Below are 14,998 nucleotides of genomic sequence, written 5' to 3'. Positions count from 1 at the left end.
TGTAAAAAGTGTAAACATTTTGTCCCGATGTAAGTTAAAAATTTCCGCCTAGTAAATGCTGTCGAGTATTTTAGACCTAATCTACGAACTAACCCCTGAACCTAGTATGAGACTTGATCAAGCGTTACCGTTAACAGGGCTCAAACATAAAAAAGGACGGCCGAGCCAGCAGTGTGGAAAAAGTGGCTAGTTTTAGGAGCAGAATCAATGCATTTAATAATACATTTAGTGATAATCCGACTCGGGGATGGAGACTCGGGTTTCCCAGAGGTATCGCTGCAATTTCGTGCCCCCCCCCCCCCCCAATCCGTAGTGTCTATGCATGTTTTTCAATTTCTAAAGAACCACAGTGAAGGGAGGGGACTTTTGCCACGGATTGCGTGGAGGCCCGAGATTTGTAGCTACGCCACTGCTTGATACATGTTCCTTAGAACACTCTGAGTAAAATGTTACTTATATTATAAATATAATATAATATAATAATAAGGTACTATATATATGGTAATAATAATACTATACAGGGTGTCTCAATTTGATAGATCAGGCCATTTTTCTCTAACAGTGTTTATCCTGCGGTTCTGAAATTTTAAGGGTATATTTTCTTAATTTCAGATTTTTCGCGGTTTTGGAAAAATTAGTTTTTCACCGGTTGGTGTCACGCAAAATGTTCCAATGGAAAAGTTGTAGAGTATAAATGAAAATTTAAAAATAAATTTCGTTCGGTTGAAAAAGACCTATTTTTCACTGAGTTTAGAGGCCGTGAAAAAAACAAGTTGTACTAGAAGGCAATAGCCTTTAAGAAATTATAGGAAACATGTGCATTTCAGTTATAGGTTTTCGAAAATAAACAAAGAACAATTCGATCCAACCCTAAGTCGAAGCTGGCAGTCCTGACGCTCTCTCGAGAAGAGGCGACGTAGTAGGCAAGGATGGTGTTTTCAATGGCGATGTCCTGGAGAGCACGACCACGAAACCTCGGATTGATATTACCCCAGTTGTAGAAAAAAAAAATATGCGCATATTTGGGCAACAAATCTTCGTTTTAGGATCTTACTCGTAACCACGTTGAAATGGAAGACGCATTTTTTGTCTACTTTGTCTAACGTAATCATTTTCTTTAACAATTACTTTTGGCAGATCTGAATATTCAGTACATAGCTGAAATCGTAAGTTCCCTACAATAAATGAACATGTATGTTGTGATTAGTAGCGATTGTTTACGTTAATGGCTCTGCCTCCTAGTACAACTTGTTTCGGAGATGGGAGTGCATAGAGCGGAGGGATACATTTTTGCCTTGGAGGGCCGACGAAGTAAATTGTTTCATACAGAGGGTGGAAGGTGGAGGGTGGAGGGAAAACATTTTCACAAACACCCTATCCCATTCTCTCCGGATCTTGAAGTTTCTGTCCGGAGTCTTGCATACCTCTGGCGGGACGAAAGCCGGAAGATATTTTAACTCCGGAGTGTGGAGGGATAAAGCGTGAAGGAGGCAGTTATGTTTCGAAGTGGGACATTTATGCCGTGGAGGTAATTTTTTCACTCCGGAGGGGTGAGAATGGAGTGTAGAGGGAAAAATGTGTTCCTCCACGTTCCCTCCTGTTCACTCCGAAATTGGAGTTTCCTCCGGAGTTTTGCCCACGTATGCTAAAGATTTACCCGAAAAGAAGCTAGAAAACCACCTCTGTTTGTTATCAGCAATTCGAATAAGCAAGTTCTGCAACTTAGCAGATACTATACTTTTCGCTTACAAGGTGCTCGAGAGCGTAACAGATATAACAAACTCTTAGCCATAAGGCCGAGAGAAGCTACGGGTTTCCGTGGGAAATTTTTTATATATAATACACCGTAGTCGAATTCAATTTTTTAGGCCAAAACCCTACGAGGCCTACGGTATCTCCCAATATTCGTCTACGTTGGCCTACAATCTAAAAAATGGTCAAAATATTGCCCGTGCATCACGTGCTCTACGTGCTCAAAACGCCAAAAACCAATAATATTGAGGTACTAATAATATGAATATTGACAAAAGTCATTAGTTTCTTCTACAAATAATAATTGTATCTTCGTATACCCTACGGAATATCAAAATGTATCAATATTCTTTTTTACTTAGTATAGATTAAACAATGAAACCTCGTCTTCATCAGTTCTACTATTGTTGTCCCAGATATTAAAGAATCCCCCCTGGGTGTGCGAGTCATTATATGATATTGGATATTGGACGGTTTTGGTCTTTTTCATGCGGTATGTGTCACAACGTCAACAGGATGGCTACGACAGTCTACGAGTCGTCCACTACCAGATATTTACGGTATCTTCATCAAGGGCGAACGTTGAAATAAAATGAGCGTTAACTATGCGGAAGTATTTCGTAAGCGAGAAAAATACAAATACCCTCTGTAGATATTTCTTTCATTAAAATTGGCTTCGTACTATATTGAAAAGCTAAACTTGTACTGTAAATAGGGTTAAATTCAATTGTGCATTGTTTTAGTACGTCTAACTCACTGTTGTAACTACTTAATTTATAATATTCTGAATAAATTAACTTCGGTTGTTTCGTCTCAATTATTTTAATTCAAATTAAAATTTTATACCGGGTGGGATTGAACCGGGATAACGTTTGTAGTAAATAACGATGAGGGTCATTTCGAGAAATTAATACCGTTAGTTGTATTTTAATTTTTTGATTGTGTTGAGCTTTTGGGCGGTATTGTTAACTTTTAATTATCATTTTTCGTGTGAAGTGGTTTAAAGAAGGTTTTCTGTGTTGTTATTTCGTAAGCAAGAAAAATACAAATACCCTCTGTAGATATTTCTTTCATTAAAATTTGCTTTGTATTACATTTAACTTATAAAATTGTTCTGTAAATAGGGTTAAATTCAATTGTGCGTTGTTCTAGTTCGTCTAACTCACTGTTGTAACTACTTTATTTATAATATTCTGTATAAATTAAACTCGGTTGTTTCGTCTCAATTATTTTAATTATAATTAAATTGTATACCGTGCGGGATTGAATAGGGATTACGTTTTTAGTAAATAACTCTAAATTGCGGATATATATCCTTAAGGGTTAATTCGAGGGATTAATACCACTAGGGACAATGCTTCCAAGGAGAGGTATATTTTGGCTTACCAACTTGTTATCCATGAATAGAGGTCGGCGGAACAAATAAATTAACCGCAAAAATTTCAATTAATCATTATAATTAGTATTATTTGATTTAAACAAATAAATTATACGATTAAACGGAAATTTCTGAATAATAAACAATCGTATAATATTTTATTCAAACGCCGACCTCTATCTATAACTATAAGTCTGAAAGTTTGTCCTTTTATTCGTTTATTTATTTATTTATTTATTTATTTGTATGTCATGTTTCTAAAAACTCGAGAACGGTCAGCTCTAGAGCTTTGAAATTTTAACTCAAAGTTCAGGGCCTGATATCCAAATAAACTCGCCTAATTCCAAATACCTGACATGATTATTAATCTAATTCCATTTTTCATATATCTAATTCAGTTTTATTTTACTCGACTTCAGGACAGCTGGAGGTTTTGACGGGAAGGGCTTTTCTTAGTCGCCCGTAGGGGAGCGTCCATAAATAACGTGAGGCGTTTAGGGGAGGGAGGGGATCAAGCTGAATCTCACTCTATCTCACGTGGAGGAGAGGGGGGTTTCGGCAAATATCACGTAATATTTCCCCCGCAAAAAACAGTGTAAAATTGTGAGTTGAAATTAGATTTGAATTTGTAAGTCGCCGAAAAGTGGAGCCCCGTTTGATTTAACAAATATCGTTATTAGAGTCCTGTTTGGTTATCAACAGTAGAGTTTTACTTAAAATAATTAAAATTAGTATAAGGAATTCAAATGATTTTTCAGTCGGTCATTGGAATTCAACGTTGGAATAGTTTTCCCAATTAACGTAGTGTTTAATACAATTGCGACATCTACTATCCCAGTTGAAGAATCTACAGGGGAGGGAGGGGGACGAGCCAAATCTCACGACGTCTCACTAAGGGGGAAGCGGGTTGAAAAATCGCCAAAATCGCCTCACGTAACCATTGGACGGTCCCTAGGCTCTACATTGACGGACCGGTAGAAGGGGTCGAATTTGGGTGCTCTTCAACGGACACAACACAAGTCATGTGGAAATTAAAACTCGAGCATTGTTAGCTCTAAAGCATTGAAATTTCAACTCAATGTTCAGGGCCTGATTTCCAACTAAACGCGCCTAATTCCAAATACCTAACATGGTTTTAAACTAATTCAATTTGACTGGTTACTAATTAAATTTTATTATACTCGACTTTGGACTTTCGCATCTTTGCTTCCCTTATCTAATATTTGGCTGGTCTTGGCTTTCCATTTTTTTCTCGACTTACACCACTTTGCTTCCCGACACATGTTGAAATAATGAGTGGTAGCGAAGGTTTTGACGGGATGGGTTTATCTTAGTCGCCCGTAGGCTCTACCTGGGAGGACATCAGATTGTTGTATTTATATACCCCGTGCACCGCCAAAGCATTACAGGGGTTACTCATCATCTGTCCCGGCCGAGCCGTCGACCTGTATACAAAGATAGCAAATGCTTCCTAAATCACATACACACAACGGTATACACCCGTATACCTGCATCTCCTACTCACGACTCACTCGTGAGTTCGTCAAAATTCACAACGATATAACGCATTACGCGTTCAAGATCGTTGATCGTTTCGTTATCCAGATTGTGGAGACCATTCTCGCGGATTGGTCTCCTTAACAAATGGTTCGTTCTAGGACAATTACGAACATAGTGCTCTGAGTCTGCTTCCAGAGCACCGCATATGCATTTGGGCGATGCAATATGACCCAAGTTGAACAGGTAGAGTGGGAACTTACCATGTCCACTTAGGATTTGCGTCAAATAGTAATTCGTGTTGAAGCTACCATTGACCTTAGGAAAGTACCTCTTAGTTACCTTTCCCTTCTCACTCTCATCCCATGACTCCTGCCACCTTTGAGTCGTCACCTCATTGAGCCACCTTTTAATCACCAACTTAGTTGGCTTCATCTCCTTCTCCTCGGGAAGATCGGTTGCTGATTTTGCAAGAAAGTCAGCCCTTTCATTCCCTACACACCCAGTGTGCGACTTTATCCAAGTAAAGTTGACTTGAGTCTCCATCCGTTTTAACACCTTACGGATATCACGGCATAAACCATGATTGTTTTTATGATTGCTTATTGCGTTAATAGCAAAAAGACAATCTGTAAAAACCGTTGCACCATCACCAGGACGTTGACCATGCGTCCTTAACCAGCAAATACCCTCGTGTATTGCTAACAGCTCAAGAGAAAACGCATCCACCTTACCATTAATGCGAGTGACCTCATTGTACACTTCCACACCATCTCTGTACACAGCAAATGCCACTCCGGCACCCCGACCGGATAACGAACCGTCAGTAAACACCTCTATCCCATTGCCATTGGGTAGTTGCTCTGTGATGTTTATACTGCTACTGACCGCTGGGTGGTCCTCCCATGGGTCGCCTGGGTAGAGGTAGTTACCACCACGTAACTCCACCCCACAATGCTTACTGTCTTCCCTAAAAGAAAAGGACCTGAACACAGCAGCTTCCTGACTCACCACCAGGTCTAACGGTTGAATACCAGCAAGGATCCGCAGCGCATCGCTCGAGACAGTCCGGTAAGCACAAGTAATACGAAGGGCCGCAATTCTCTGAATTGAGCTCAACTTCCTCACCATCACACTATTTTGCGTGCTCTTCCACCAAGCACCGCAAGCGTAAGCCACTACTCTCACAATACACCCATTGTAGATAGTCCTTAACGCTTTATGGTCGAGGCCCCACTCAACCTTTGCAAAACAAGCAATGCTTTGCACCAGCTTCGTCACCCGGACACTTACTTCCTCGAGATGAGGAAGAAAGGAAAGCTTGCTGTCGATGGTGACACCGACAACTTTCAACTTGTCAACATTTGCAATGTTGACGGCTCCCATCTTATAGATTGGGAGCCTTTTCATTATGGATTTTGCGGCGAAGGTGATAGCCGCCGACTTTTTAATGGAAAAACTCAGCTTATAGACTTGGCTCCACTTAGTCAATTTATCCACGATCACCTTACCCGTGGTTTCGAGAGCACGCCTGGACGTGCCCCAAAATAATGACTGCAAGTCATCCGCGAAGGCTTGGATTAGAGAATCCTCTGGATACTCAATCCTCAGTGCGCTATCCATAACCACATTGAATAGCAGAGGTCCACTGCATGAACCCTGAGGGCAGCCGCGGGTCAGTACTCTCCGTACACAGGTACTACCTGCCCTCACCACTGCAACTCTATCCTTCAGATAGTTAACATATGTGTCATATATGTTCTTCGGACACTTAAAGTTCCTTAAACCGTGTAGGATTCCTGGAATCCACACATTGTCAAAAGCACCCTCGATATCTAGAGATATCAGACTGGTGTGACAATTATTTTCTTTGTTATCCCTGATTTGGTTCACCATATTGGTTAGACAGTGAGTCGTGGATCGACTATGTCTAAACCCAAATTGCTTATCGCTAAGCAATTTGTTGCTGTGGAGAAAGTAATACAACCTTCTTGACAACAGCTTATCAAGCACCTTCCCTACCACCGGAAGAAGCGAGATTGGCCTGTAGGCCTTAGCGTCCTGCCTGTCTCTGCCTTCTTTATAAAGAAAAACTAACTTAGCAACCTTCCAAAGTTTTGGGAAGTATCCCATACTGAGGCAAGTGTTGAAAAGCCTGACAAACAACGCTGGGCAAGCTAAGAAAAATATCTTGAAGAGCTCGATGGTGATACCATCCTCACCAGGAGCCTTGCCCTTCTTAAAAGAGTTGATAGTCTCCAAGACCTCATCACTCGTAAAAGGCTCATCATTCTGACTCATGAAGTCTTCGTGCAATGACTCCCTTATTGTCGTATGAACCTCCTCATCATCATTTAAGGAGTCCTCTTTAAAAAGAGTATCCATCAGAGTAGACCACGTCTCCTCAATACCTGAGGTCAAAGAACCATTCGGTTTCTTGATGCAATTTAAAAGCCGTCGCAGGCCATCTTTAGTAGATCTTTTTTTTGTAAAAGAGGAAACTCAAGCAGTTCCTTTGTAAAAGGCCAAGTGAAAGGGCTCAAAATATTAGGTCGCTCACAAATGGAGAAATAAAATAAAGTTTGGTTAAAGAGTACAAAATAAGTCTCTTAAAATGTTATTGCGGGTTTAATTCTTAGTTAGCTTTTCAGTCGGCTAATTAAAGAACAAACTCATAGTTAACTCTCCCAAAAGTTATTAGGAAGAATCGTCAGAAGGAAATAAAAATACGAAGTTTTCGGAAGATGGTTTTGTTATGCTACCGTACTTTTATTACGTACAAATCAAAAAGACACCGGGCGAATAAAATAAGCTCTGCTATAATAACCAATAGTTGAATAAAAATTGTAAAATGTTTAAATAATCGGAAGTGGATAAGCCTATTATTTAAATAAAACAAACAATTATTTAAATAAATACCACTTTTATTCAAATAAATGCTTGGTTGCGTAAAAAACGTAAAAAAGTTAAAATGATATTCTTTTTACTAACGTTTTTAAAATAAATCGGAAAATTTGTCGATAATGAATAAACAATTGCTAACACTAGCAACAGTAACAATAACAAGTTGGCAAGCCAAAATATACCTTTCCTCGGAAGCATTGTCCCTAGTGGTATTAAATTCTCGAGACGTCCCTAAAAGATGTCTCCGCGATTAAGAGTGATTTACTAAAAACGTAATCCCGGTTTAATCCCGCCCGGTATAAAATTTTAATTATAATTAAAATAATTGAAACGAAACAACAGAGTTTAATTTATTCAGAATAATATAAATTAAGTAGTTACAACAGCGAGTTAGACGTACTAAAACAATGCACAATTGAATTTAAACCTATTTACAGAACAAGATTAACAGTTAAATATAATACGAAGAAAATTTTAATGAAATAAATATATACAACGGGTATTTGTATTTTTCTCGCTTACGACATACTTGCCGCATCTTTAACGCGCATTTTAATTCAACACTTGCCCTTGATGAATATACCGTCAATAACTAAATTCGACATCTGGTAATGGACGACTCGTAAACTTCCTGTTGACGTTGTGACACATACCGCGTGAAAAAGACCAAAACCGTCCAATTTCCAATATCATATAATGACTCGCACACACAGGAAATCAATTATGTCCAAATATCCACGCCAATAAAAAATGAATTAACAAGAAACGAAAAACTTACCATTCACAAAGCACAGAAAGCCCCTTGACTAAATAATAAATGACCGTAGACGGAATAGTTAGGGCTCTTAAATAAAACAAACTAACCCGATTGATGAACTGCATTAAACATCTTAATCAGTCGAGAAAACGTTTAAAATAAATAACGAAGTAATGACGGACGACCCAGTTAAAAACCCAGACCACTATGTAAACAATTCGATATTTTCTTCATAAACGAACTATTACCCTTGAAAACTAATACGCTAGATAAAAAAGAGTGAAAAAACGAAATAAATTACAAAAAACTAACGGGTTATACCCTTTAACCTTTTTACGTGCTGACTGCGCTAAAACAAGATTTGACCTTTTTCAAACGTAAATTATTTAGACTTTAACAAGTTCACAAAAATTAAAAAACAAAGTTCAATAAACAATATATACAGATATTGTACTCATCCGTTAGTAAAAAAAACCGCCTCCTCATAATGGTTCCTTTACATTAATATTTCCCTTAGGAATGCAATGGCTCGGCGGTGAACTATCTGCATTGTAACAATGCGTCCCGAGTTCAATTCGTGATCACGATCAAATTTTAGATAAAAATACTAAAATGTTTAATTAAATATAAGATTAATATAATTTATAAATATTTAATTAGATAAAAGATTTAAATTATTTACAAATATTTAATTAAATAAAAGATGAATATAATTTATAAATATTTAATTAAATAAAAGATTAATATAATTTATAAATATTTCATTAAATATAAGATTAATATAATTTATAAATATTTAATTATTTTTAAGATTAATATAATTTATAAATATTTAATTAAATATAAGATTAATATAATTTATAAATATTTAATTAAATAAAAGATTAATATAATTTATAAATATTTCATTAAATATAAGATTAATATATTTTATAAATATTTAATTATTTATAAGATTAATATAATTTAAGCCGATTCCGCGATTTTAGTAGCTTCTTCCCAAATAGAATCAAAGCGTTTAGATTTTTTAGAATCTTCTAGGGTCTTGCCAAATGGCAACGGCTTCCGTAAAATAACTTTGGAACTTTGTAAAAATTCCGACAGGGAATTTGTTACGCCTAATACTTCGTCTAATGCAACGACTAATATTAAGTTGTTAAAATTATGAAATTGGGATATATACCCACGACACTCAGCAGCCTCGTCGGGTTTTCCGTTTTCAATCAGATTCTCTAAAGTTAAAACTACGGAATCGAGTCTATTTCTAAAATAGTGAATCCTTTTTTTTGCTCCACCATCGAGTGTCGCAGCTTTGTGGCATTTTCAGTATGTCGTACCCTAGATCTTTTTAAGAGATTTCAAAATATTCACTTCTAATAACCAAATTGCTTTGAAAGTTGTAAATGGCTTGAACCAAACCAAGTAATTCCCTAACTGTCGATATTTTGGAGCGACAGTCAACTAAAACTAAATTTAAGCGGTGGGCGTAGCAATGAACGTACGGACAATCGCCACCTACTGCTTCTTCTACTTTAACCCTTACTCCATTTACGTGCCCACTCATTACACTAGCTCCATCATAAGTCTGTGCAACACAATTCTCCAGTTTGAAACCACCCCCTTTTAAAAGATTTATAATTGCCAAGCTGATACTCTCAGAATCAAACTTGTGTCAATCTGTGAACCCTATAAATCGTTCTACGACACCTATTTCTGTTTTAGTATATCGAAAACAAAGACTTAACTGCTCTACTCCCGCTTTGTCTCGCGTTTGGTCAGCTATTACAGAGTAGAATCCACCGGATTCGTTGACCTCTTGAACAATAATTTTTCTCACTAAACTTGCACAAATGCCAATTATTTCGTTTTGTATGGTGCTGTGCAAATATTTGGCATTATTCGGCATATTATCGCACTTTGCTTTTAAATCAGGAAATTTTCTTTATAAAAGATCTAATATTGCAATTAAGTTTCCCCTATTCCCAATATTGTCGGCGGATGTGTAAGTGTTCCCCTGAAGAGCTAAATCTTGTTGGGCAGATAAAATAATCACTTCCACGTGTGTAGATAGGACCTCTCTGTTTCTAATGTCTAGTCTATGGTGGTCGTTATCCTGGCAAACTATTGATCAACGGGATTTGGATTCATGTTGTCTAAGTACATTTTGTAGGCTAGTTGGTGAGAAGATTTGTTGGAAGTGAAGTGTTCTTCGAATTGTCTCCCCAGGTTTTTCCAATCCGAAAATCCCTTTAGAAATGCAGTGTTTCTACTGCCTAAAACATGACGGCAACAAAAACAATACACTACATCCTTTGCAACTGAATATTCAATCATTTGATATTTGTCATACCAAATTAAGAAGAATTGAAACCTCGATTTCTACCGCCAATTAATCTTTTAGGAAAAGGATTTAGTTTAGGCTGAACTGGAAGGCAATCTTTATCTAGACTAATATCCAAGTTATTCAACGCGTGTAAGCCCATTTCTTTTGAATAGGACACCTTGTTTGATGAATTTTGTGCATGGTTAGAGTTGGGGTTTGCAATAGTTCTTTTTATAAAATAACCGTGGCCATCTTGTTGAAATGTTGCCTCCCCGCTTCAGCTGTGGATCCGTTTTCTCTACCACTAAAGAATTTATGAACTCATTCTTAGGCATTGGCTGAACTATTCCAGGGCAACATTTCAACAAGTTGGGCAAGCGAAAAGGCATTTTATAAAATCTACTATTACTTCTGCAATTTCTCCTTCATGAGTCAGTTCCATTTCCATATCAGTACTAACGTTTGGAAGAACTTCAGAAGTATTACTAAAACAGTGACTGTTATCAGTCCCCAAGGATTCTTAACCCTTTCCCAATTCTTTGACTAGGTTTTTCTCAGAACTATAGTTATGGCTTTGCGCCGACGATTTCAACCTACCTACTAACGAAACTATCTTCCCTTTTCCGTTTTTGGGACCCAGATAAAAATTTTCTGGTTCTCATATTTCAAAATGCTACTATTATATACTAATAGCGAAATAACCTTCAAAAGGTTTAACAAAATAAAGCTTAGTTAAAGCTATGTAGGCTTCAAACCGACTTTTTAATAATACCAGCTATATCAAAGCCCTGAAAAAAGCTGTTTGAATATTTTTTCTAGAATAGCTAATTAGCCTTGAAAAAGCTTTTATGAATAATTTAGCTAGTATAAGCCTTGAAAAAGGATTTATGAATAATTTAGCTAGAATAAGCCTTGAAAAAGGTTTTATGAATAATTTAGCTAGAATAGCTAATTAGCCTTGAGAAAGGCTTTATGAATAATTTAGCTAAAACAGCTGAATAGCCTTAAAAAAGCTGTTGGCAAAGTAAGTCTCGGAAGAGACTTTGAAAAAATTTTACTGGGAGAGAATCGAAATTGAGAACTACCTGTTTGTTAAGGAGCAGAAAACGAAATGAAGAAACGCGCGTTATCTGGGACAAGTCCGACCACCGAAGATCTATGTCCTTTCTCTACGACCAGTGGGCACTGATATCAAGTGATTTCGCAAAAGGGACAAAGTGTAAAAAAGAAAAAACCCTAATCCCCAGAACGCTCTCTATTCAAAGTAATGACTGGTACGATGCTTTACGCTTGGACTTCAGCTCCACGGGGATTTCCCTTCGTTTAAGCGTTGCAACGGTTTAAGTCGTATTAAAGAAATCCAGTTTCTCACTTTATGCCCCCTTTTGTAGAATTCTTGGAAACTAAGCTTATGTTTATTGTGTTGGTTGGAGCTAAGTTATCACTGAGGCGAACAGGTGGTTTTTTATGCTGCTTTCCTTGCACGACGGACTTCCCCATCCCGGGCCAGTCTTTTGTCATATACTCTATATCATTGTTAACAGAGAACACTACCAAAAGCAGAAACCACAGAGTTCACTCCCCTGCATCTCCAGCCTTATCCATTAATCATAACTTTTTTTAATAAAAAATAATGATCTGACTTCAACTTACCAGTACTCATTTTCAGCAAAATATTCCCTTGTCCTTCTATCTGAGATTTGCCTTCCCCAACGACCGCTTCCAATATCACCTCCGTAAATGTATGAAACCATTCTTTTCGATTACAAAAATGATGGGTGGCCCCACAGTCAACTGAACTGAACTCCTACAAAGACGAAAGCGGTACATTTAAACCAGTTCGGCAAGCATTATGAATTTATAGAAAGGCCTATTGCAAGTTTTATTCAGAGCGCAACAAACTTTAACAAATGTATCCAATTTAGTTGATAAGTTTGGATAATTTTTATTCAAATAATCCATTGGTATAGTTGATTGTAATATTCTTTATTTGTTTCTTGTATGACCGATAACTCTTTCAACATGAATGCGAACGTTTGCTATCTTTCTAGTAACCTGTAGCTCTTAAGAGCTTAATAGACCCATTTCCTATTGAATACCAACAGACCAGTTCCCTATAGGACCCCACTTAAATACCAATACACCCATTCCCTATAGGAGTCCAATTGGTCTTGAAATTAAAAATTGAATTATGTTTAAAACAATTTATTTTGCAGATTTGAATTACAATAAATTTCATGTCTAATTTTTTGAACCGTCTTTCTAATATCAGAAATTTTAAGAGTGAGAGCGTGGCGTACGTCCTTCACAGCTTTGTCTTGTAACTCCAAATTTTTGCCTTTCCTTTCCATATAGTAACGAACACAGTCTTGGAAGTAAAAGGGAAATAAACAAGCTTATTTAAAATAAATAAACTTAATAAATTAATTTAGGCATTTCATTTAATGCTAGTTATTTTGTAGGGGGTTAAACATGGAATTGGAGCTGGAACTGCAGCTTTATCTTTTGATTTAAGTAATTTATTTGAAACTGCTCCCGTTACACTTCTCTCGGCTAGAGTAGTTGTTCCCCAAATTGCAACTGCCCAATTCTTGGTGAACATAGATTCGTTACAAGCCAATAGACATTGGTCACATTTCTCTTTCTTCAAAAATATACCATCCCCAAGAAATATCGAGCATAGGGAATAGTTGAGAAGATATTTAATTTCGTACAAAAGCAATCATAATAAAATATTTAAATGAATTACCATATCAATATTCGGAATGGGTTTCAAAAATGTGTACTTTGAGTTTTCAGACGAACAACTTGTTTTTTTGAAGGCTGTCAAATCTTCAAGTTGTTTAATTGTCAGTCTATACTTCGTAGCTTCCACTAACAGACTATTATACTTTTCTACTAATTTATTATAATCACCTGCGGAACTCTCAGAATCTAAAATTATAGTGATATCTTTAAAACAGTTTCATTTAATAGTATATATATGGTACATCACATACTATCATCAGAATCCGCGCTTGTGGAAAGACCATTGTAAATTAATTTCTTACCATCCATTGAAGCACATTCACCCTTATCGTAATCAAATTTGTTAGAATTTATTTCTTCCAGCAAGTTATTGAAATTTGGTACATTATGGTCCTTTTTTGAATTTTTTTTCGACATCTTTGTGGAATGGGCTGTGGGTGTTGGACTCACGATCAACATAGTTGGAACGAGATCTCACTTCAGTATCAGCATTGAAGGAAATAGTCACCTGCAATGCCTGAAAGAAGTTCATTAACGCATATAATTTTAAAAAATGTGGCGTGATTTTTAAAATTAAACATTGCTTACCACTATTAAAAATGTTCCTGCTTAATTTCAGAGGACTTCAGGGGGTATGGAAATAACAATAATTTCAATAAATATACAAGATTCTTAGATAATAACCAACTGGTTTTAAAAGTTTTAGTGTTTTCACTGATGTAATATTGAAATTCAATACTTAATCTTCAATTTAGAATTTTCTTAAGTCTTTTTGATTTGCATCAGTTACTTTGCGTTCAATTGTCCTTTTCCTAGAAGATTCGTTTACCTCTGGAGTACTAGTGGTAGTTTTTGAGCTAGGAATAGGAATTCTTTTCTAGTTCATATGTTCTTGAATTTCATTAATAGTAACTAGAGAAAAATAAATTTTTAGAATCATTTATTTAGAATCAATAGGACATAGAGGTTGAAGAGGTCAATATTCCTGGAAATGAAGGAACAGATAAGACTTACTTGATAGAAAATGATACGTCTGATGATTGTAGTAATGAAAGTGACGGAGACACTGATTCTGAAAACAATGATGAAATAGATCTAGCAAGCAGTAGTGATATTACCAGTGAATATAACAATCAAACTGATCAAAGAATATCAAATGATAACGGTGCAGAGAGATTAGGTTATGAAAATGAATAAGATTTGAGGAACAGCGGAAATGAGTCATACAAAGAATATATGGATGAAATAAGGAGCGATGAAGAGAGTGAAAATGAAAATGTCAATATGCGTGAGATGTTTAATGAAAGAATTGTTCTAATACTTGTTCAAGCCTATTCTCTTAGACATTCTCTACTTGAAATTGCAATTGAAGATTTGTTATATGATTAATACCATGGTTGGAACTTTAGCTGTACTAACTTCCAAATACCGTTTTAAAAAGTTGTTCAAAACTAACTCTAGTATCGAACATCAATTATGAAACACTTGTTATGATAAACTTGAAAATTTAACTTGTGATAACTGCTCAAAAGATAATGATAAAGATTTAGTAAAAACATATTTTTAGAAAATGAACTAGAAAGTGTTCTTCAGAATTCAAATGTACATACATGGAAAATCGAAACTATGAAAGGAACAG

General features: G+C 36.3%; 1 protein-coding gene across 1 annotated transcript in view; it reads right to left on the bottom strand.

Annotated features, from left to right (window-relative positions):
• The window catches only part of LOC149931632 (death-associated inhibitor of apoptosis 2-like), a 300,479-nt gene that overhangs the window by 228,535 nt on the left and 56,946 nt on the right, over positions 1–14,998 (bottom strand). The window lies entirely within an intron of this gene.

Source organism: Leiobunum rupestre, chromosome 8 (genome assembly GCF_980474605.1).
Source record: "Leiobunum rupestre chromosome 8, qqLeiRupe1.1.hap1, whole genome shotgun sequence".
In the NCBI taxonomy this organism is placed as follows: Eukaryota; Metazoa; Arthropoda; class Arachnida; order Opiliones; family Sclerosomatidae; genus Leiobunum; species Leiobunum rupestre.
Note: the sequence above shows the minus strand (reverse complement) of the source record. Positions and strands in the feature narration are given on the sequence as shown.